This window comes from Phasianus colchicus, chromosome 20 (assembly GCF_987193195.1).
Source record: "Phasianus colchicus chromosome 20, bPhaCol1.hap1.1, whole genome shotgun sequence".
NCBI classification, from domain to species: Eukaryota; Metazoa; Chordata; class Aves; order Galliformes; family Phasianidae; genus Phasianus; species Phasianus colchicus.
The window spans coordinates 10,117,158-10,139,835 of NC_143455.1; the positions used below are offsets into that span (position 1 = coordinate 10,117,158).

At 41.1% G+C, this 22,678-nt stretch overlaps 1 protein-coding gene and 1 long non-coding RNA gene across 2 annotated transcripts in view; one reads left to right on the forward strand and one right to left on the reverse strand.

The window, feature by feature from the left end:
- The window catches only part of CA10 (carbonic anhydrase 10 (inactive)), a 157,654-nt gene that overhangs the window by 96,156 nt on the left and 38,820 nt on the right, over window positions 1-22,678 (forward strand). The gene's annotated exons all lie outside the window — the stretch shown is intronic.
- Window positions 1-22,678, reverse strand: part of LOC149915381 (uncharacterized) — a 177,155-nt gene that overhangs the window by 87,330 nt on the left and 67,147 nt on the right. Inside the window, exon 2 of the long non-coding RNA XR_016459140.1 lies at window positions 1,028-1,224. This is a non-coding gene — a long non-coding RNA (uncharacterized LOC149915381). The remainder of the gene's footprint in view (window positions 1-1,027; window positions 1,225-22,678) is intronic.

Genomic DNA, 22,678 nt, shown 5'->3' on the forward strand with positions numbered 1-22,678 from the left:
AATGACAAGGTGAAAAAAACCTGATGTTTGTAAGTGATTGGAAAGTGTTATATGGCATCATTAGATGCTACAGATGAGAAAATTGTGGAGGAAGAAAGAAAATGTATGTCATAGGAAGAAAGAAAATGTATCACTATGACAAAAAAGATTAGTGAATTCGGTACAATAATCAGTAAGAGTTGTGAGTAGCTTTTTTTACCTTCCTAATATTTAAATAACAACCACTGGGAGTTGCTAAGAGAAGTTGGGCAGCATGCAGATGCTGTGTTCATCAACACTATGAGCTGTCACTGCACTGGGACTCCTGCAGACAGCTCACAGATTGGTAGTGCACATAAACCTGAAAAGGCCCTCTTCTGAATGGGAAATCTCTGTGTTGGCAGCCTGCAGCCTGATTCTGCCCAGCACCAGCTCTGACTTGATAAAATTCCCAGGGCCAAAATAGCAGGCAGACACTGGGTATTCTTGTTGCATGTGACTGCCAAGAACCATTCTGTAGTGCTTCTAGACCTGAGCAACCAGCTGTGCGACATGGATTCAAATGACCTGGAAAAAAAATTTGGCTCCTCTAAAATCGATGGCAGAAGTCATTTACTTCAGTGAAGCCAGGATTCATTCCTGGCAGTTGCAAAGGCTCTGTTTGCACTGAAATGTTTTCCTGCTGTTGAGTGATGTTGGACAGAGGGGTGGAGTGGGTGCCTGTTTCTCATGGAATTATTTCTGTAGCAGTGCCAAGAGCTAGAGGATTCATCTCAAGCAAACCCTTTCTCCTTTCAATTTCCAAAGGACTTTGTTTTTACTTGGTGCCAAAAGAACTATATTTTTTTAAATCAAAGAATCTGAACTTGGATATGATTTTAAGAGCCAAAATAGGACATTAATAATAAGGGCTTCACAAGTAGGAAATTTATAAAGTTGTAGGTATAGGCAAAGCAATAGGCAAGCCCTGTGGAAAGGTTTTGCATCCAAATCTCAGAGAAGACAGTGTCCATTGAAACAAACTCTTGGTAACACAGATAGTACTTACTGATGGACTTGCTGATGTAGAGACAGCATTAGAATTCAAAAGCTCGTTGTGTGAAGCTTCACATGCTGGCCATTATCAGCTCTGCTGCTGCAGGCTGTGCTGCTGCTCAGCTCGGCTGCTGTGTTGCCATGCACTGACACAAGTGTCTCAGTTGCACAAGTGACATTCTGGTTGTTTCTAATCCTCCTCCAGCAAATCTGCAAGACAAAGATAAGCAGAGACCAAACATGAAAAGGCAGGTTGGTATATTTTGCAGCTACATGGAGAACATCTAAATTTTAAGAATAAGTTCTTGTTTTCCAAGTTAGTGAGAAGGCAGAGGTGCCTGTTGTCCCCCTGCTGGCACAGATGCCAATGTTGCACCTGGCTCCCTCAGCACTGAGAGCAACTGCAGCTCCAACCAGACTGCAGCGGAGATGTTCCAAAGCCACAAGAAGGAATCACATTCCTAAGGACTCTCTGAAATAACGTGACATCAAACCCTTTTTTGCCTGCTGGAAAAGCTGCTTTTAGACAACAGAGTGGAACTGGCATGCAGAGCTGGGAGGCCAAGCCCTGCTTTTGCATCACCAGTGTAAACTCTAACAGTTGGTAGTTTAGCCATAACCATCCTTGTGTCTCCTGTTCAGAGGTATGAAGTGTTTTTCCATCAGCAAACAGCAACCAGTTGTTGTGGAAGTTTAAAGCCTGACTAATATTCTGTAATTCCACATTTTAGTCTTTCAATTGGGCAATGAAAACTCCCTGTGCCACTGAAGGAGGCTGGGTAATAAATGCTTTGATTGTTGTTTTTGAATTCTCCACAGCAATATGATGCAAATTGGTTCTATCAAACCACCTGACATCCAACATCACAGGCACAGGAATTTTGGTGAAGGTCCATAGCACAAAGAACGTGTTGGTGCCAGCATGTTTTAGAAACACGTTCTGTATTCTGAAAAACACTTTACAGATGCTTCAGAACTATCAGTGCAGCTAGATGATTCCTTACCTGCAGAATATAAAAACCTCTAATCACTGCGACAGTTAAAGAGAGAACTGGGCTCAGGATGTATCTCAGCTGAATTGCATGGATTTCCCCTCCCACAGTGCCCAAGGCACCCTGACTTTGCATGTCCATATAAATCACATCATTGACCAGTCCCTGACATCTTCTCAGCAGAGCCAAGTCTGGTGTGTGCTGTGTGTGTAAGGTACAGCCTGGATAAGCCTAGATCTGGGTAGTAACCCAAACACGAGATACTTAAAGGCATCTGAACTGGTATTTCCTGATGGGATTTCCTGCAGTGTTGTAGTCTTTGTGCCCCAACATTTTGTGACTGAAACTGCACTTAACTATTAAAAGCATTTTTTCTGCTTACCTCATAAATAGTTTTTAATAGAGCTTGGGGGTAAGCCTGCTCCCTGGGCACTGAAAACTTTTGGGAACAGTGAGAGCCGAAGGGTGCAGGGCAGGGATCCAAGTTATGTATTTCCTACCACCTCCATGAATATTAGGCTTTTCTCCAGAACTGACCATTGAAATTCATAGTTCTAGAATACAACAAGTTTCCACACTCCCCCAAAAAATCCAGAAATTGTTGTTAAATGATTTCTTCTAACTTTATAGAAGGTCATTGATTGTGAATAGCTAGTTTTCTGGGTTTGGGTTTAATCCTACAAAAATGAAAGTGAAATATTTTGATTTAGTTTCCTATTTTGTAATTCAGGTGCGGATCCATATCTGCATGTAACAATTCCCGAGAAGGACACTGATACGAATACTCATTACTCCTAACAAATAGGATATTTATTGCTGGATAGAGTTACACAGACCGAGCAGACAACGGATCACACCAAATCACCAGGGCTGACTTTACTTTTATTACTGTATTAACCTCTGAGCTCTCTGTATCGCGTGTCATTCTAGCTGACAATAAAAAGGGAGAGCTTCAGCCTTTACCTTTCTTTAGTTGTACCTACGGTGTATTTTACAAGAATGTATTTGCTACTGAATGCAGTAACAAATCTTCAAATTTATTGAGCGATTTATGGCAACAACCATTCTATGAGGAAAATAAATTCTCTCCAGAAAAATAAAGCGTAAGTTCAGAACGTGAGCAAACTGTTTGATTGCAGTGCTTTAGTTGCCATTGGAATAGTAATTATAATTAGAACAGATCACTTTAGGACTATATGGAAATTATTTTTAAAGCCCTTAGAATTATGAAACTGGTGTAGCATGCCCTGCACTGACGCATGTGGTCACACTGCCTTATTGCACTGCGTATGAATGGCACCTAGCAGTGGTCGCTTCTGCTGGCCGTCATTTCCTGAACGTGTGGATATTTGCATAAGAGTTGGAGACTGTTTGCAAAGCTGCTTGTTTGGAACTGAAATTTATTGTTCATTTAGCTCCTGAAAAATAATCTAATTTTTCAAGCCCATAGAAAATTGTGTGAATTATTCACCTTGGTTCATTATTATGAGATATTTTATGGTGACACCACAGAAGTCATTATTTATAACGTATGGGATCATCTTTTACCAAATGTTTTCTCCTTTCTCTTCTTGTAAATGTCATGAAACTATGAAGTAAATCTTGAATCATCCAGTTGAAAGTGCCAAACAATGATAAATAGTCATATTATGTGCACAGGATTGCAACAGTAATGTTTTCCCCAACACTGCATATTAGCTTTTACTTCCCAGAAACAGACTTTTGATATGAATTTTTCCTTAAGTGCTTCACTTTATCATAACACTGAATGTCTGCCCTGAAGTTTAGATGCAGATAGAGCAAAAAGTAGAGCTAGAGAAATGGTAGCCTACTGGTTTTGAAAGGGACTGAACTAAAATTAAAACACTGAGTTAAGTGCAAAGGAAAACCTATTACTTGCCAGAAGTAAACCAGCTGCTGGAGAGCTGTGTGTGTGAGAGAGGGAGACAGTCTGTGTGTGTCTGTGGGGACATGGGGCTGATAAGCTGTGGGAGGGAGTTTAACTGCAGCACTCAGACTTTGGCAGATTAATTTAACAGAGAAAAGGTGACTTTTAAAACACCAAACCCAACTTTTCTTTATGGAGATAGGGCTACAGCACAACAGGTACTGTGACACTGAGTTGGAAAGCCCATGTTGTCTAGAGAGAAAACGCCCAGCTGATGCATTATTAGATGTGAACAAACCACAGGAATATTGTTAGAATGTGCTCAGACCTTCCAGTTTCATTTTGTCTGCAATCCTGGTTCAGGTAGAATCAGAAGCAACCTTCCTGTTCTTTGCAGAAAATACTTTCCATGAAATATCTGTTTGTACACAAGCAACTGCATTTTGAAACTCATTTGAAATACCAAAATTCCAAATACGACCAACTCTTCTCTCACAGACTCGCTGTTGAAATCACCTCCCTAGCTGAGGGCTAGGAAAGCAGAATGAATGAATTGCTAAAAGACTGCTGAGGGAAGTTGGCAAGATAAGCAGGGAGGGAATGATGTGGCAGCAGCAGGAAGGATGTTCCTATCATTTCATAGCTTCTACATGTGTTTGGTAAGGGCTTGAAAACAATCAGAACTACAGTATGTATTTCACATGTTCAAATATAGCTTACACTGTGCCAGTGGCACAGAGTAGGTGAGTGGTTCCCGATCCATAAAGAGCCTAAATTATGAAAGATTTCTGCCTCAAATTCTGGAAAGGATGCACTAACTCAAATTTACCCTTTTTCACATAAGGCTTAATCAGCACATCTTTTTTCTGGCTTTAAAATCCTTGAGTGAAATCAATTGGGATTTTGTGTTTATTTTGAGACTGGGATTCCATTCTTTGAACTTTCTGTTTACAAGTGTCCTCAGACACAGAGGCTGTGTTTAGATCAATGTTGCTGCACTATTACTGAGAGCAGAATCGGGTGCAGCAGAGTGTTCCTGCTGTACGTGCGTGAAATATTTTGGAAACAAAACCAACAGGGCGTAAATAAGAGCAGCATTTAGTTAATATTAGACAAAAGATTTTTGTTACAGTAAATGAGGAGGCGATGTCATGCTGATTTAAGTCTCGGAGGAGCACCATAATTGTAACATTACGTACTACATTGACAGGTTCATGTAAAATTCAGCACAGCCTGCCACCCCTTGGCAGCCATTCTCTGCAAGAGCGGAGGTGTCAGCCCCATCAGCGCGGCGGTGGTCGGTGTGAGACGTGCCTCAGAGCTCCTGGAATTTCCTCCCTATCAGGCTCAGAGTGGGTGCTGAGCATCTCTGTCAAGCAGAGGTGGCTGCTTGGGGTGGAAAGGCCTTCCCAGAGGTATTAGTGCTGGCAGATGTTTTCAGTGTTCCTTGGAAAATAGTGACAGTTTAACTGAAAAGAAAAGACAGCACAATGAGCAGAAAAATGCTGTCCTGAAGGAGAGCTGTTAGCCCTGCAGATCTAGCTCCATCAGCACAGCGTTGGGAAGGGGGGGCTCTAAGGTCAGTGCTCTAAGATCAGTGGATCAGAACCCCAAAGCATGGAGTGGCCCATTTTTACAGCTCTAAACTATGCATCCCTACTTACTGATGAAACTTTAAAGTCTGAAGAGAGCAAAACAAGACATTTAAATGTTGTTTAGATTTTCTCCCTGGGCACAGAAAAAGCTTTCCTTATAAGCTGTGTTTCAAAAATACCTGCCCCTTCCAGTTAGCATCCAGAAATCAATAGGCAGGAAAGCAAAGCACTGCTCTTTCTCTTACGTTTGTGCTATTATGGTTTCTGTGGAGTGAAATTACTTTACAGTTAATTAGATTTTTAAAAAATATAGGATGGCTTCTGTATAATTCCCTTGGGTGTTTCTGTACCTCCCTGGCTTTTTTAATACACTTCTGGAAGAAGAGGCATTGATTTGGAGGAGATTTAATAACCCATTGGTAACCATATAATCACCTGTAGCTGCCAAGCTAGCGTTGCCCAGACTTTCTAATAGCTGTAAGCAGCAGGTCAATACTTTCAGCAAAAAACTGTATCTGTTTTAACAGCCCAGTCCTATAAACATCATCTGGAGTTTTTAAAATGTGCATCTCATTTGGAGCTTTCCTTCAGCTCAGGAGTGTGCTTTTGAAGCAAATCTGTTCCCCTGTTCTTACTGAGGTTTCATTCCCCATCACTTGTGCTGTCAGAGCATGCAGACTGGCTCCTTCAGGCTGGAACAGAACCCAGGTGCCCCAGAAGGAAGCGCAGTGCCCTGCTGCACTCCTGACCTGCACACATGTACTTTTCCATCCTTTCAACCAAACTGCTGAATTGAGCAGCCTGTATACACATATAACAGCATGGTTCACAGAATCTATCACTTAATGTAAGCTTATCTTTCATTTCTTCAACTGCTTATGTACATAAATGTATCTGGACACAAGTGCATTCTAGGGTGACCCCAGGTTAGAAAATCAGGCAGGGCTATTAACATATTCCACAAAAGATGCTACATATCTTTTCACAGCAAAATTTTTTTTGTTTTCAAGAACTTTAATGCCATCTGACCACCTACGTGGCCTTTTACTACAGTCTGCAGGATGTGATGTATTTAAGCATCCCAGCCTCTCACAGCCACCCTTCCACCATCTGGTAGAACCACCATCCTCAGCTGGCAGAAGCAGTGCACGAGAGGGCTGTGCTGCATAACGATCCTCACTGCCATTTCTAACTGACAAATCAGTGGCCCAGAGTGAACTGATGGCAGAACTGGATTCTGTGATCACTCATGTATTTTAAACAATAAACAACTTCAGCCTGAAACAAAGCAAGCACAGTGTGTGCTTCACAGTCAGCACACTTGCACATCCACAAGCACTCCTTCCCCTGCCCATGTTGTGTAACGCAGTTGTGCAGTCACACACACGTGTGTGACTGGGAGCCTTCTGTCATGTTATTGATTGATTTCTTGTGCACACAGTCCTAATTAACAGCTATCACTCAATTTGTTCTCAAGTTGAACATAATTAATGATATGCTTAAGTAATGATTTTGTTTATGTCTAGTGACTTACAGCTTTATTCTAGTATTACTTCGGGCCTTGATTTTATCAGACACTGGATATCACAAAACTCAGCTGAGTTAATGTGCATAACAAATGCACAGGAAGACTATCTGCTATCCCTGTGTTTACAGTAAGTACTACTCAGATCATTACTGAATTCTTCCCCCACATTAGCTTGAGGAGAGTCTGTGTCTCCAGTACAGAGCACATCACCTTATTATTGCCTTACAGATGAAACAGTTACACAGTCTGGTTACTGAGCTCACTTGAGAGTTTAGAAACAGAGATAAATCTTTAAGGTCCCTGAGAAGGCTGTGCTGAATGCCTGGTGCCACTCACTTGCTCATAAAATCCTGGTTCTTTGACTGTTTTTAGCTGCATTCTCTATTCAGCTGCCTGGAACAAGGCAAGGCAGGGATGCTGTTAGGATGTCTCTTAGGACTTGAAAAGATAGTCCAGTAGCACTGTCTCTGCTGATGTAGAAAGCTGTCTTGTGAATGCTGCTGGCATTTAAGTCCCTAGCAGTTCAAAATATACCCACAGTAAGAGAAAGAATAGGCAAGCCTTGTGGGACTGAGAACATAAACGTTCAGCCCTAGAGAGCAGCCTGTTTCTAGCTGCCAGCTTTTGAAAGGTCTGTGTTCGTTTTTGAGGAATCTCCAGCCATCTACACTCTGATGCTCTGGGAGAACCATAATTGCCAGCAGGACCCACCAGGCAGGTGGCAGGGCCGGTCTGTCACCTTCCCCAGCAGCCACCCAGGGGGAGGCTCAGGGTATTCACCTGTGTCCTCCGTAGTGCCCTACAAGGAGCACGTATCTGCACCTTTGCTGATGTGCACTTACACACAAAGTGGATGACACAAGTGTCACTGCTAACTGCCACGTGTGCCTTTTGTGACTGGGAGGACCCGATGTTATTTCACCAGTAATCCGTCTTTCTATCAAAACCAAGTCAGATCTTAAGCACCAGAAAAATTACAAGGAGTTGGGGCAGAATGGTGCCTCTCTCCCCAGAACAAATAGGCATTTCACTCCAGGTTTGAATCCAAACCTGTTTGTCCCTTTTTTGTTTCACGATGATAATTAGCTTGTTGTGAATTGTTCATTGCACAAACCTGCCAAACTCCCCATTTGCTGATAATCATCACAATTTCTGTGCTGCCAGGAAAGTGTTGTTTTATGTAAAAAAAAAAAAAAACCAACAAAAAAAAAAAAACAAGGAATTCAGAATCCTAAAGAAAATCCAAGTATGGGGACATGATGAAGCGTTCTACTTCAAATAAAAGGCTAGAAATGGGGACCACATCACCAGGTGACCTCAGTAGTTTTTACCAAATGCGTTTGCTTAAATTAACATCTTGTACATACATAAGCAATGTAGGGAGAGAAGCCACCTGACTTATACAAGTAAATATGCCCACAGTTTTACAGCCGTATTAGTTAGGGTAACTTGAAAACTTACCTAAACGTGATTTAGTATCTCATAACCCTGATTTATGTGCTCTCTGCCATAAATGATACTGACTGAATATTCAAAGCAGAAAACCTAGAGAACTACGCATAAAGAATGGCTGCTTATCTCTAGAAAGCATCTTTCCCTGCGCATATCGAAGACTTTCTCTTTTCAAAGATCACTTGAACATTCTCATCGATAAACTCCAGATCTGATTCCCCTCTCACAACAGTGTAATCTGAAGTAGATATACCAAAGCCATTGGATGTACACTGCAGCAAATGCAAAATGGGAGAAGAACCACTCCATTTCCCATTTGCATGGACTAAAAGAATGCCAGGCTGCATGTAAATAACTGGCAAGAGCTTCCTGGAGCCTCTTGCAGTTGATAGAAGTTCTCTGATAAATACATTTCAATGAAGCCTTTTTAAGCTGTGTTATATTTCATGGGATGCTTATACAGTAATTCTTAGAAACTAGTTTACTGCATAAAATATAAGATATGTTGATGCACTCGTATCTATGTGAGAACAGGAGGTTGGGTTTGCCACATATGGAGAAAATGTACAATTCTGGGTTCCCAAATGGCATCTTTACGTAACAGTTAGAAGATTTAGAGCTGAATTGCTGCTGTGATGAAAAAAAAGAGAGAGAGCAAGAAACATCAAACTAATGGTAAATAAATATTTGCACACTCATACACACATATGATACACATTAATTACTAATTAAATGTCACAGGACAAGGAACAACAGCTGCTAGCTGTATTTTCCATAGTGAATAAGTCTGTGAGAATTTAAATGTAATATGAAAAACAGACTTGAATCCCTTCCTGTATTTTGCAGGTACTGTTAAATATTCCCTGAAGTTATCCATTCCCATGTATTTTTAGTACTAAGCAGATGTTTTTCTTTTTAAAAGTGTTTGAATTCTGTGTAATGACAGGTTTTTCTCTAAACAGGATTTTGCTTCAGAAACAATAGAGATTTACTAGTTATCAATCCAGCACATAGCAGAGATTACAAATAGTATATATCGAGGTCTTACAAAGATAGCACGGTTTGACAGCAGCTTGAAAACTGATCTCTTGCATATGAGAGTCAGTATGAATCCACGGCTGTGTAAATCTCAGCAAGGACAATTTTTAATAAGCAACTTTCTGGTTTTATTTTGCCATGGCCAATTAGCTGCCAGCAGGATCATATTGGCTCTGGCTCTGGGCCACCCGTGTCAGCAGCAGCTCGGAGATGTCTGTCTGAGCTCCATCACACAGCATAGACATTGATCTGATTTTGTTCCACTCAAGTGCTGCTGTTTCAATGGAAGCAGAAGAAGCAGAGTGCTGCTGCTCGTGGAAAGCCAGCCTGAAGGCTTCAGTGCACCGCTTCAGAGCCGGACGTTTGTGCAGTGAGCTGAGCGGGGGGAAGAGAAGGAAAGCCTTGTGGGATCTGATCAGCCTGTCGGTGTGGATGAAAAGCAGATGTGTCCTGCTTTATCCCCAAACATTGTGACAGAGAAGTAAGAATAGAAGAAATTTCAGCTCTGCTAAGCAGCCCTTGGCAATATGGAAATGTGGTAACCTGCAGCCGAAAATGGAAATTTAAACAGCCCTTGAGATGTGTGCAAGAGATGGCAAGCTCCTCCTGAGGATCTGCCCAGGAAAAGGAATGTATGAAGACTGCAGAACTGAGCGTAACAGCTGCGTGGAAGTGTTTGTTCGTTGAAGTTAGTAAGAAGAAATGGATGCTTTGATTTGTAAGAAGAAATGGATGCTTTGATTTTGCCTCAGTTCATGCTGGAACCTGTTGCATCCTGTAGTAGTAGCCAATAGTTATTATCAGATGCCATTAAGTTGGCTTTTTTAGTTTGATACATTGATGCCATGAGTTTTAGGGGGCTTTGTATGTTTGTGCCAGAACACACCTAAGCTTCCTGCTTGTCAAAGTCAGCTCTTCCTGCTCATTTCTGGAGTTTTCATTTGAAATGAAACTCATCTTTCTCAAAAAATTGTTTACAGTTCCTTTATCACTACTTGCTTTCGTAAGTGCTGTCAGCATCTATGATTCTCTCTGTACTTCAGAACCTGCTCATATTTGGGTATTCATAAAGGTGATAAAATACATTTGATTTTTCCCTGAAACAAGCCTGAGGGCCCTGTTTATAGGATATCTCATAGTCACGCTGTGTTAATTCCATTTATGTGCACGTTCAGCTGCAGCTTTCAAACAAAATAATGATCATTCTGCCTCAGCGGGGTGAAGATTGTATTTTTTCAGTATAATCAAGTTCCAGAAAATAGAAACACTCCATGTCATAAGCGAGAAACTGTCTGCATAGTAAATACCATAATTAATTTTAAAATGATTAATATTAACTAGAATTAATGTTAATCAGAACAACTGATTCACTGCTGCATAATCTGAATGTACACATGGAGCACACTCAGATCAAAACTTCTAAGGACATACCACAAAGTTTAAACAACACTTTTTAAGATGAGGTACTTTTCATGCTAACACCTCACTTGCGTGGTGTGTCCACGCTGAAGGATGCTGAACAGTCCCACAGCTGTGCTCACAGAGCAGAGCCTAGGAATACTTTAGCTTGACTTTGAAAAATCACAGGGCCTCAATTGCTCAGAGAGCTCTTGGTGCCTCACCACCACTTTGTTAGTCAGCTCAGAGTTCTGGCTGCTTCCCTCCCCATTAGTTGAGCCATTTCAGAGCTTTACTGCTCTGAAAGGTGCTTGCCAGCTCTCTGCTGCAGTCCTGCAGCGATGCAACACCCACCAGGCTGCTTGCTGGCAGCAGTGCAAGACCTGAACATCTGTGTCCCTCCGAGCTCGGAGTCTGCAGCTCTCCCACTGATCCCTGCCGTCAGTCGGAAAGCGTGGAAGTGGAAAATAAGCCCCAAGCCACAGCTCGTCCTAAAGCATAGCCATAATCCGCCCCAGTGTTTGTGGTTCAAACAATCACTAACAACAGCATCAGCAGCAGAGATGCCGAAGATAGGCTGGTAACAGATCAGAAGGATATTGGGAAACATGAAGAAGCTCCTTAATTAATTTCTAATCCTTTTTCAGCCTTAATCTTCTTTTTCATAGTAAGATCTGGCATTACACATTTTCTGCACACATGCTTTCTAGATGATGTAGATTAAGCCTTAGGTCTCCGATTTGCTAGAAGCAGCATGTCAGTAGGTTAGCTCTTACTGCAGCCACGTATTGCAATACTGTGGGATTATTCTGTCTGGGGTGATATAGCCGACTGAAATATTAATTAACAGTATGTGGAGTTCATCCAGTCACCCAAGGTTTTAAGCTATGCTTTCTTCTGCTTCTCAAGGTTTCGTTCAGTCTTTTTGATGTAACTGGTGCTGCTTTCCATGTATATAAATTTCAGAATAAGACTTGCATAAGGAAATGCAGTGGTAAGGGTATAAGGGTTTCTGAATGCTTCAAGGCCAGGGTAGGGGGCAGGGTAGGGTTCTGTTCTGAGTACATACTGGCCGTCCAAATACAATCAATGGGCTATTTCATATCAGTTCATAGTAAAGTATCTTCTAATTTATGATGTAAATACAGAAAATAAATAGATAGGACTCACTGATATATATATGTCAGGGAATTCTAATGGCAAAGCTCTGTACTCCTGACAAGACAAATATCAAATTTCTCTGCTAGACTTTTCTATGCCTTCCTCCACACATATCCTATAGCAGAATCTGAAGCCAGTTTGGGATGTATGAAATGTTTATGTTAGAAAATTCTATCCCTATGAAATACTGTAGCAAAATAGCTTCAGAATCCCAAAGAATAATCACAATGGGTTTTTTCTCAGTTCTTTCTACAGACCTTTCTAGGCGTCCCTACAGCTAAACAGGAATTTTCCACAAGGACAGGTCGTTGGTTTTTTTTGAATGAGGAGTTACTGAAATTTACAACTCTCTGGACAGTTATCACCCGATCTTGGTTCTGCTGATTTCAATAGGAGAATCTCAGGGTATAGATACAAAAGGATATGTTCATCCTTTTAAACTCAGAAGCAAGGGTAGGTTAGTGCTGACAGTGAGTATTTGGTTGCTTCTGTGTTGTGTGCTCTTACAGCACTACTAGAATCTGGTGAGCAGCCTTGGTCAGGAGAAAAATGTGAGCCTGGATGATGCCCCACTGTGCGCAATGAAAGGCTGGGCATTTCCTGAACATCATTAGTCAGACAGAAAGAAAACCTACATTCCTGTGATAGGATTTGTCAGGATTTCGGTACCTTTCAGGAAGCAAACTGTACTCAGAAATTCTTCTGCAGACATCACAAAGAGACACACAGAACGAATAATAGTTCTACTCAGAAGAACAGAAAAACCTAGGGACCTTTCTGCACATGTTTAACTTGTTTCAGGGGTACATAGGAACAGGTATCACAGGAAAAGCAGGCTTACAGTTATAACTGAGAGCTACCCAAATATGTGGGAGAGTAGAAGGGACAGCAAACTAACCAAATCATTGAACAACAAAGGGAAGAAAATCACAGATGAAAACATTAGGATTAGCATTTTCCTGATAGCCTGAGGGGCATATTTAGGAGTTTCCTAGGATGTGAAGAGCAGCCCTTTCTATTGGAATGTTATCATTTCTAGATTTCTATTTACTCAGGGCTTCTGACAATCAGGTCACGTCTGCTCAAGCGCCTGAATGTGGAAGAAGCTGACCTAGATCAGTACTTCTCAACCTTTCCGCATTCATGAGCCACTTCTGGTTCATGTGTGTGCAGGTCCCTCAGCAGGCAGCAGCTCTTGGCTGTGTGCAGCCGGACATGGGGGGCTCTGATGTGCTCCATCTGTGCGAGATCAGACCCGAGCTTGAGGAACGCTGACCTGAGGCTGGAATTTTTCTGCTAGAAGTTGTTGGTTTCATTTTGCTTTGCTTTCACTTGACAGAGAATACAATGGATGAGAGGCATGGACTTAAGAATACTAAACCTTTTTTAATATATAAATGAGAAAAAAAAACAAGCAACAGCATTTAAACCAGGAACCCAAAATCCCATAAAGGTGATTTGGCCATAACGTCTTTGTTCAGATTTTTACTCAGTACTCATTACTGCACTGTCAGTTGCCAGCTAGTATATACCACAATTTGTTCAGTAATCACTCTGTGGCTCAAAGGAAAGCTTTTGTAAAATACCAAGCACTGTACAGTGAATACATAACCCTGGCAGGATGTACAAATAGGTGCCTATGTGTTTTGAAAATTGTGGATATGCTTTTAGTCCAAGAACAGCTTTGAATGTGCACAAAGATATGGTTTTGTACAGCAGCTACAGTCACTTTTGAGGTGAAGGTTAATATATCAAAAACATTTCCTTATTTCAAACTGAAACATTTTAGGATGTTTGTCCCTACATTTATCTCATTCAAGTTTATTGCACGGAAGGATTTTGTATTGCTTCCAACTTACGTATTTACTGCAGTACCAGTGATGCCACCATCATAGCAATTTTCTGCCCCTTTAACCAAAGAGAACTACTATCGGTCAGGTAAGTAACTTTTTCACTAAGCAGACTGAGCAGACAGTGTCTAAAGGCCCCATTATATTCCTTGGCATGTGCAAAGCTTTCATATGTTCAGAGAAAAGAAAGATAAATTCCAACAGTAGATGAAATACACTTCTGCAATTACAAGTGACTTTTCGAATGCTATGCGTTGACCCAGCCACTGGGTTTCACCTTCTCTCTCTGTGATTAGCCACACTGCTATCTTAGAAGTTTGGTGTGTACCCTGTGCCTTCAGCAACACAACCCAGGCCGGGGATAAGAATGGCAAATGAAACCATTGCTCTGGCACTGAGCTGTAGGACTGCTGCACAGCTCTCTGCTCGGGGAGCGAGGTGCCCATACCCAGGGATGGGGCTGATGGGCTGCCAGTGAGGCTGCCCGTGGGCAGAACTTCATTTGGTGACTTAAGGTGTGCTTGGGAGGATATGGCTTTTATTCCTGAGAAAAGGAAATCTACCACAGAAACTTCTAGGTAGACATATCTGTCCATTTTTTATATGCAGCAGATTTGATCCAGCGTCCTTATTGCAAGTGAATGTCGACAATAAAAGAATAACGGATTGGAGTTCTAGCAAAAACTTCCCCTATAAATTCAGCCATTTGCCAAGTCAGTTGATGCCCTACTTTCCGGGCTGTCATAGCAGGCAATTCTGAACAGTCTCTGCTTATTAAAAATGGAGTACTAAAATCAATATAGCAATATCTTGTTGGAGAAAATTCAATTTATCAACAGGTTTGTCATTTTAAAGATGATTAAAGGAGTTGTTTATTAGGCATCATCTAGACTTTAGAAATAGTTGGTGTGAAAATAATAAGACATAAGCCACAATAGACTTACAAATCTCCCAATTGCACCAGGGAGTGGATATTTTTCTGTTAGCGCAGACCCGTAAAGATTTCCTGTCTTTATGTTAGACTCCATCGGTCACCAACTATATATTAAAAACAGGTGCTGTCCTCAGATTTCAGTAGCTCTGGGGCAGACCCATTATTCAGAACCCAAGCACATCTAAAATAGTTAGAAATACCAGAAGTCCTACGTTTCTCACTAATGTCGTGTAATAAAAACTTCTTCTGATCTTCATTTTAGAAAGTTCCAGTTCGATTTCTGCCCACGTTCTCTCCAGTTAGTAAGGACATAATAACATTTAAAATATTTCTGGTTACCATCTTTTGTTTTAAAGTGCATTGTTAGAACAGAAAAATAAGAGTCTAATTTATTTTTCTTTTATTTCCGTCTTTACTGCAGTTCTACTTTTCTCAACATAAAAAAATACACAAATGTTTTTGAGGTGAATAAAATGAGTAAAGTAAAACAGACCTCTGGTAAACAGAAACAGTAATATTTGTTCCTGGGAAAGCGAATTTATTCATGTTCTTTAAAGAATTAGAAAAATCAGGACAAAGCAGCTCTCTTCTATCGCTCAAAAAAATGAAAGTGAAAAATGCTACTGGGCAGAATAGCTTATGATTTTTGCATGTCACAAAGGATTTGCCTTGACACGTAATGAATTTTATCGAGGTCAAATTTCAAATTATCTAAATACTAGTTTACCTCCAGAGATACAAGGAAAATATTTTGCAGTAACCGTGCATTTTTCCCTGGCAGTGATTTGGGAAGCAACTTGTGAAATACACCGCTCTCAAAAACTTGTCACAGTTCTGCTAAAAAAAGCTGATCAAACTTTTATCCCTTTCATGGTTAAAAGCTGAGCTGTACAGATTCTCCTTTCCATCTCCACTGATTTGGAGTTGCAGGGAAGCATTACTGTGTTTCTCTGGCCGTGCCACCATCGGGCACTGCCATCTCCCTTCCCAGGTGTCAGTTCTTGGGTCTTGCAGGAGCTCCATGGCTGCAGAGATGTAAGAGATGTAACCCCTCGGCAGCTCAGCACCGCCCAGCTCTGTGCTCAGCCCACACTAGAAAAGGGAGAGCACTGGAAAATGTGAAAGCGTCAGAACTGCTGGGTTGACATAAGGACAGTTTAATAATAACAAAAGAGAAGGAAGGGAAAACAGACAAACAAGTGAAGCACAGCACAATTGCTCGCTACCAGCCAAGCATGCCCAGCCACCAGCAGCCCCCTGGCCCACAGCCCTGGTGTCAGTGCTCAGCATGATGCCATATGGGACGGGGAGTCTCTCCGGTCGCCCTGGGTCAGCTCTCCCAGCTCTGTCCCTCCCAGCTGCTTTATCCCCCGAGTAGCGTGGGAAGCTGGCAGTCCTTGACATGAGCACTGCTCTGCAACAACTCAAACATTGTGCGTTACCAACATTATTCCCATCCTGAATCCAAAGCACTGCACCATACCAGCACCACACTCCATCTGAGCCAAAACCAGGACAGGTGCTCAGAGGATTTCAAAAACCAGCAGTGAACACTTCTTTATTTTAGCATGTTTATGAAAATTTAATAGGCCTAGAAATGCAGACCTTCCTGACAGCAAAAGAATTAGAGAAATGGTGTTTTCAGTCTCTTGTAAAATTGTATCATTAAACTTAATAATGGTATGTTTTGATTGCGGCATAAAACAGATGAACTTTGTATGCACATCCTTCACCCTGCTCAGAAACCCATATGCGTCTCAGTCATTCAGACAGCAAGCTAATGCTCTGGATGCACAACAGCAGGAAGGTTTTGCCAACTCATTAATCCAGCTCTGTGTGTGAGGATGGGCATTTTTCTTTCTTTTTCTATCCAGAGGAATTAGCAAAAAAAAAAAGAAAATATTTTATTTCTGTATATTTACAGATAAATGCTTATGACAAAATGCTTATCTACATATGCATAGGTAGGTGGATGGACGGATGTGATGCGTGCATTAGAAGTAAAGTGGTGACTGTACTAATAACCTGCACTTCCCTACAGTGTTATTTACTTCTTAGACTGAAAAATGCATAGGTCACTCCAAAAGTAATGCCTTCTATTTATTTCTGTGGTAACTACAACAGATGGAAAGAGCACAATAACACTATTTTATAGAGCAAATTGTCAGCTGCAAAACATAATTTTCCAACATAGCCATCTACCATTGTGTATTTATGCCAGAGACGAACAAGAACTGTGTGCCACCTATAACCATCTAGATGACCATCCAAAAGGTGGCATATCTTTCATGTTGCTGTTGCCATTGCTGAAACACACCTCCAAACCCTCACAGCACTCACATCCACTGCTTGGTCCCCACCAGCTTTCAGTAAGTGTCAGTGAATGTCAGTGGGTGTCAGTTTTTCTGCAGGGAGGAATTCAGTGACGTCCCTTTGCTCCATATGCACTTGTATGTCAGATGGTCCCTCTGCTGCCATTGGAAAGCTGCTGGCATTCCAGTCAGAGAACATTTTGAAGATCAGTGCATCTTAAGATCACTCATTAAATAGTGACTCAATTAGAGCCTCAGAATTTTAACACTCTACTTTACTTTTTAAAGCCCTATATAAAATGAAAAGAGTAACTTTTTGTGTGTCTGAATTTCTCAGTTTATAGGCTTCTGTAGCTTTTGAAAATGCACTTAAACCTTCAGACTTAAACAGGCAGCTCTGACATCCTTTCATCAGAGACAAAAATTATTCTTAACACAGATTTTAATGAGGATTCTTCAATCTAAAATCTTGTTACAGATCGCTAGATTAAATTAGGGTAATGGGTTCTCCAAGCCTCAGTTATTCTCTCAATTACTTATTGACTTAGCCTAATTCTAAACTAAGGTTAATGAACGAAAAGGAACATGCAAACATAATTTTTCCCTCTCCTTTCACATAATGCTTATAACTGTCAGACCAAAGGATCAAACTTGTCATCAGTGATAAGAATGTGGCTGTGGAAGCACAGGGTTGTGTGCCACAGAGCCTAGTCCTGCAGGTGTACGGTACGTGCCTGGATTAGAAGACCCAAGACATCTTTGTTGGGCTCTAGAGTGCAGTGCAGACACGTGGCACCTCACAACAAACTCTAGCTCTGCTAATAAATGCTGGAAACTCTCAGTATCAAGATGTATCCCATACTTAAAATCCTTACTGGTCCCTGAAGGCTTTCAGCCAGCGCTGATGGAAGCTGTCCAGTCACAGAAATCAGTTCCTCTGCTTGCTTATTTTAATAACTCAGTTTTAATTTAGAAATCTAGTGAAAGCTCTGGGATCTAATTCATCTGCTATACACGGTTTGAATTATTTGGAATATTTTAGATGAAGGAGCGCAGTAAACATAAACACATACATGCAGCAATTATTAAGCTAGTCACCATAAACTTTGCTGCATCTGCTTTAGACTTCACAGATACTAACAGGGAAGAATCAGTGTATTAATGCAGTAGTGGAAATGTAATAAAGTGCCTTATTATCCCTAGAAGGCAGCATGTGGCATATAGGCTCCGTGGGGTATTACCTATGTCCTAGGAGCAGTTTCACTCCTTCCTATCATGGCATGTAATTATCTCAGGCTAACCATGACCCTATGGGTCCCCTATTAAAATTATACTTTTGTTACAGAACAGTGTATACGTTACTGAAGCACATTATTTTGATCACTGAGAAATTGACACATTGTGCTCATTAACCAGTAAGCCTGAATATTTAATTTATGAAGTTTGTTTCAAAATATCTCATATCAGTCACTTAAGGAAAGTAAACAGGAGAACTGCAGCCCAGTGAACGGGAGGGATTTGTACTGACAATGGGGCCTTAAAAAACGTGTCTCGTGTCATATTTTGAGACATGCCACATGACATTAAGCAGGTAAATGCGTTAATTAGACTCATTAACATCATTTCCTTTTCAAAACTTATCAACGAACAAGACAAAAAAGTTATTTTAATCTCTGCCCTTCTCTCTTACATTTTCCCAGCTGTGCCTTCCCATCAGATATTGGTGATGGTGAGGTCTGCTGTTCCTCAAAGCTCAGCAATTATGTCGCATAATGTGCTGCTCCTTCACTTCTATCCCACTGCTCAAACCACACTTTCTGAACCTAACGACACGGAATAAGGCTGTGTCACAAACCAAACCCAACTAACAAACTATTTTCGTTCTAGTTTTCTGCCTGGCTGTGGAAATCGCCGTGGCAGAGGTGATGGCCGTGTGGGATGGGTCAACAGTGCTCTCTGCTGGCAGCAGGGAAAGGCTGCAAGAAACAGCTGCAATCTAAATTACACGGCATGAAGTACTTCGAATACATATCTATGGCGAGATGTTTTTATGCAAATCTATAGAAGATCATGATTTAAAAGGTCAAGAAGCAAGTTGTTTACTGCAAACATAATTTTGCAGATGCTGCTATGCTCACAGTGTTTCGATGGTTTCCTTACATAAGGCTGCATAAGTAGAGTTTAAAGAGAAGGCAGGGAAAAAGTATTATGAAGAATAAATATTCAAACATACAGAGGCTTACCAAATGTGCTTGAATGCTCCAGAGGAAAAAAAAAAAACCAACCAACCCAACCTGTTTAAAAATGAAGTATTAAAGTCCTTCTACTTTCTGGCATACATCCCATCCATATTAACAACTGATAGAAAATCAAAGCAGCAGCATAAAACTATTTCTAAAACCAACCAGATGCCATAAGCACAATATTAAGAAAATGTACATTCTTGTATGACCACTGCTTTGAAGGAAAGGAAGGTAATTCTGCTGCAGAGAACCAAGCAGTGTGCCATAGAGGATTACATTTGAATTTCTAGTTCAGCGTGATGCTCAGTCATGGTTCCTGAAGTCAGATTCCAAACCACGTGCTTGCTCTGAAGTCTATGGAAACTCTGTTTTCCAGTCCTAACGAGGTCTGCTTTGTACCAGAGACGTCCTACAGCACAGTCATTGCAAATCAATGAGAACAATATTTCATATTGCTGAACAAGGCTGGTCAAGATACTATGAACAACAACAACAACAAAATCATTAAGAGAAAGGACTTTGCTTGGAATACTCAGAAAAACATTATTTGGTTGCGACTGTACTTAAAAGCTCAGGCTCGGGTGACCTGAGCACGAGGTGTTGTATGGGAATGGGACAATCCTGCGTAAGTCTGGAAAAAAACCAAACACTCTGGTGTTAATGCTTACATACCCTGGTCAGCCTGAAGACAGTTGCATATTTGTTTTTGCATTAGATTTTGCATTGAAGCTCTTTGAGTCCCTTAGATGACAGATGCTACTTCAATCTTAGTATTGGTATTTTCGTGTTTCCATGGAACCCTGCTCCCTCCATGGACTTCTTAAAGCCACTGGTTGGGCAGAAAACTGATGGCTCCTGCCCATAGAATCCAGCCTGCAGTCACTGGGACATCTACTGCTCTTTCTGTGTTGATAGGGAATGGCAGAAAGCAAAGGCAATGACAAAACCAGTGCTGTTAACAGCTCAGGTGCTGTTAGTGGGGCAGAAAGCCCACCGCCCCTGGAGCCTGCAGAGCTGCAAGAACATAAGACTTCAAGGGGAGGATATGGAAGCCATGCGGAGGATGACAGAAGTATGCTTATTGAAGGATGTAAAACCAAGGCATTACAACATCTTCAAAACACCCTTCAATTCTTAGTGATTTGCTTCCCTACACAGTGGTAGGCTTTCTTTGGACTGTATCTATTTTCATCCCAAAGAAAGAAACAGCTAAAACCCCAGATAAGATCCAAGGACACCACAGCAGGCAGCCATACACAATTGATTTTCCTGCTTCCTTACATTCAGTGCTGCTCTGCTGACAGGTACTGATACAAGTGAAAAAATATTTTTGGAACTGATCCTCAGGCCACTGTTACCTGAATAAATCCAAAATGCTGAGAGACTTGTTTCACTATTTTGTAAAGGCCTTGGGAAGCAGAGAGCTGCTGGAAAGTGGTGACAATGAGCCACCAGCAGAGCACGGGATGAAGGGCACAGAATCCAGCTCAGCTCCCTCACTTTTCCTCTTGCAATCCCTGCTTGTGAGACTGGCACAGCTTTATACCAAAACATGCTTCATTTTCCGAGGCTTTTCCTGCACAGCCTTTTGAAGGCAGTTTTATCATAGACTACGATGTAGTGATGTAGAACATGAAAGTTCTGAAAAATATTTAGTTCAGGACCAGTTTCAGAAGAAAAGAGTAAGTGAACAAGGTATGGGGCTAACAAGGACACGATGAAATTCTTCCATAACTACAGGGTTAAAGAGCAAACATCAGGAAAAATTATTTCCACTACTTTTTTTTTCTAATGGTCATAAAAATCTATGATGTTTCAAGATAAACATGGCTAAAGAATTCAGTTGTTGGTTACACACTTCTGCTGACCTTGTATTCTACAACCAAGCGGCAGAATTTGGACTTTTTGTGATTGTAGGGCTAGCAAGTTACACACAGATACATGAGAACCCAGATGATCCGCAGCACTGCATATATTAGTGTGCCTGTGTGGCTGCCTTGCATCAAGATAAAGAGAGAATAATGCTGCTGGGGAATTATGTGCACAAAGCTCTGTGAAGCAAGAATTAAAATGAATGAGATTAAATGGAAAATAACACATCAGGAATATGTTAATAATTTAATTAAAGTCTACCAAAGTTGAAATATTCCACAATTAAGGTTGAAGCCCATCAACATTCTCTGTTCTACTTGGGGATTTTGCCATAGGTAAAATTACCAGTTCAGAAACATTTCTCAATGTTTGAGGAAAACTGGGTCAACTGAGAGTGTGGTGGCATCGTTAACTTTGAAAATGTTAGATGTAGCTGTTTTCTCAGATTTTTAAGGATGCTTTATTAAATTTCTTTAGCGCAGCCTTATTTCTAAGATAAATGTGAACATTGATTGTTTTCAAAAACACAACAGGGGCAATTAGCACTTTTCTTTCCCCAACCTGGTTTGCTGTTTTCATCTTTTACCTAACCTTGTTTAAATGAAACTGTGTATACATTTAAGTCAAGTAGAAACACAGAACAAAAATGTTACTTAGTAATAGAGCACCAGGAGGCCATGACTGTGAAGGACATGGCACCAAAGGTAAATTTAACACTTTAAGGTAACAGACAACTCTTAGCTGAGCTTGGCATTACCCTTTCTACATCACCCCTTTAAAGTACTCCCTGTAACACTTCATCCAATCCATAGACAGCCCTATGCACAGCAGTAGTAGATACTGTTGCCCATAGCATGCAGAGCCAAGTCCTTGCCCTCAGAGCCCTCCTACTACCTATTCTGCAGCAGGGCACGCAGCAGAGAACACCCCTACAAAACCACACACAACTTCACTGTCCACAAAACCAAGCAACTTTCATGTTCTAAAGTAACTGTGCACTATCACTTTAAAGGCTCAGTAACATAAAATATAGAAAATCCCTCTCTGGTCAGTAACTTCACATAATGGGCAGGATCAGAATCTCCTTTTTCTCCAGTCGCAGTGAGAAGTGTACATGGAGAAAACACAACAGGAAGTTTTCTGCTGGCAGCAATGCCAACAATGCCAGGCAGACTTTTCCTATTTCCTGCACAGGGCTTTCCTACTGAGTGTAACGCATTTCTAGACTCTGAGTTGCAAGCAGAAGGTGACTGCACCGTGCCCTGTAACTGAAAGTGGCTGTACTCGAAAATTATGCTTTTAAAGGTCATGAGATGTTCAGTTTGTATATAAAGCACACAATCCTGCACTGCAACAATTTCAGACAGCAGTCCAGCGATACTTGCCATGATCAGCCGCAGT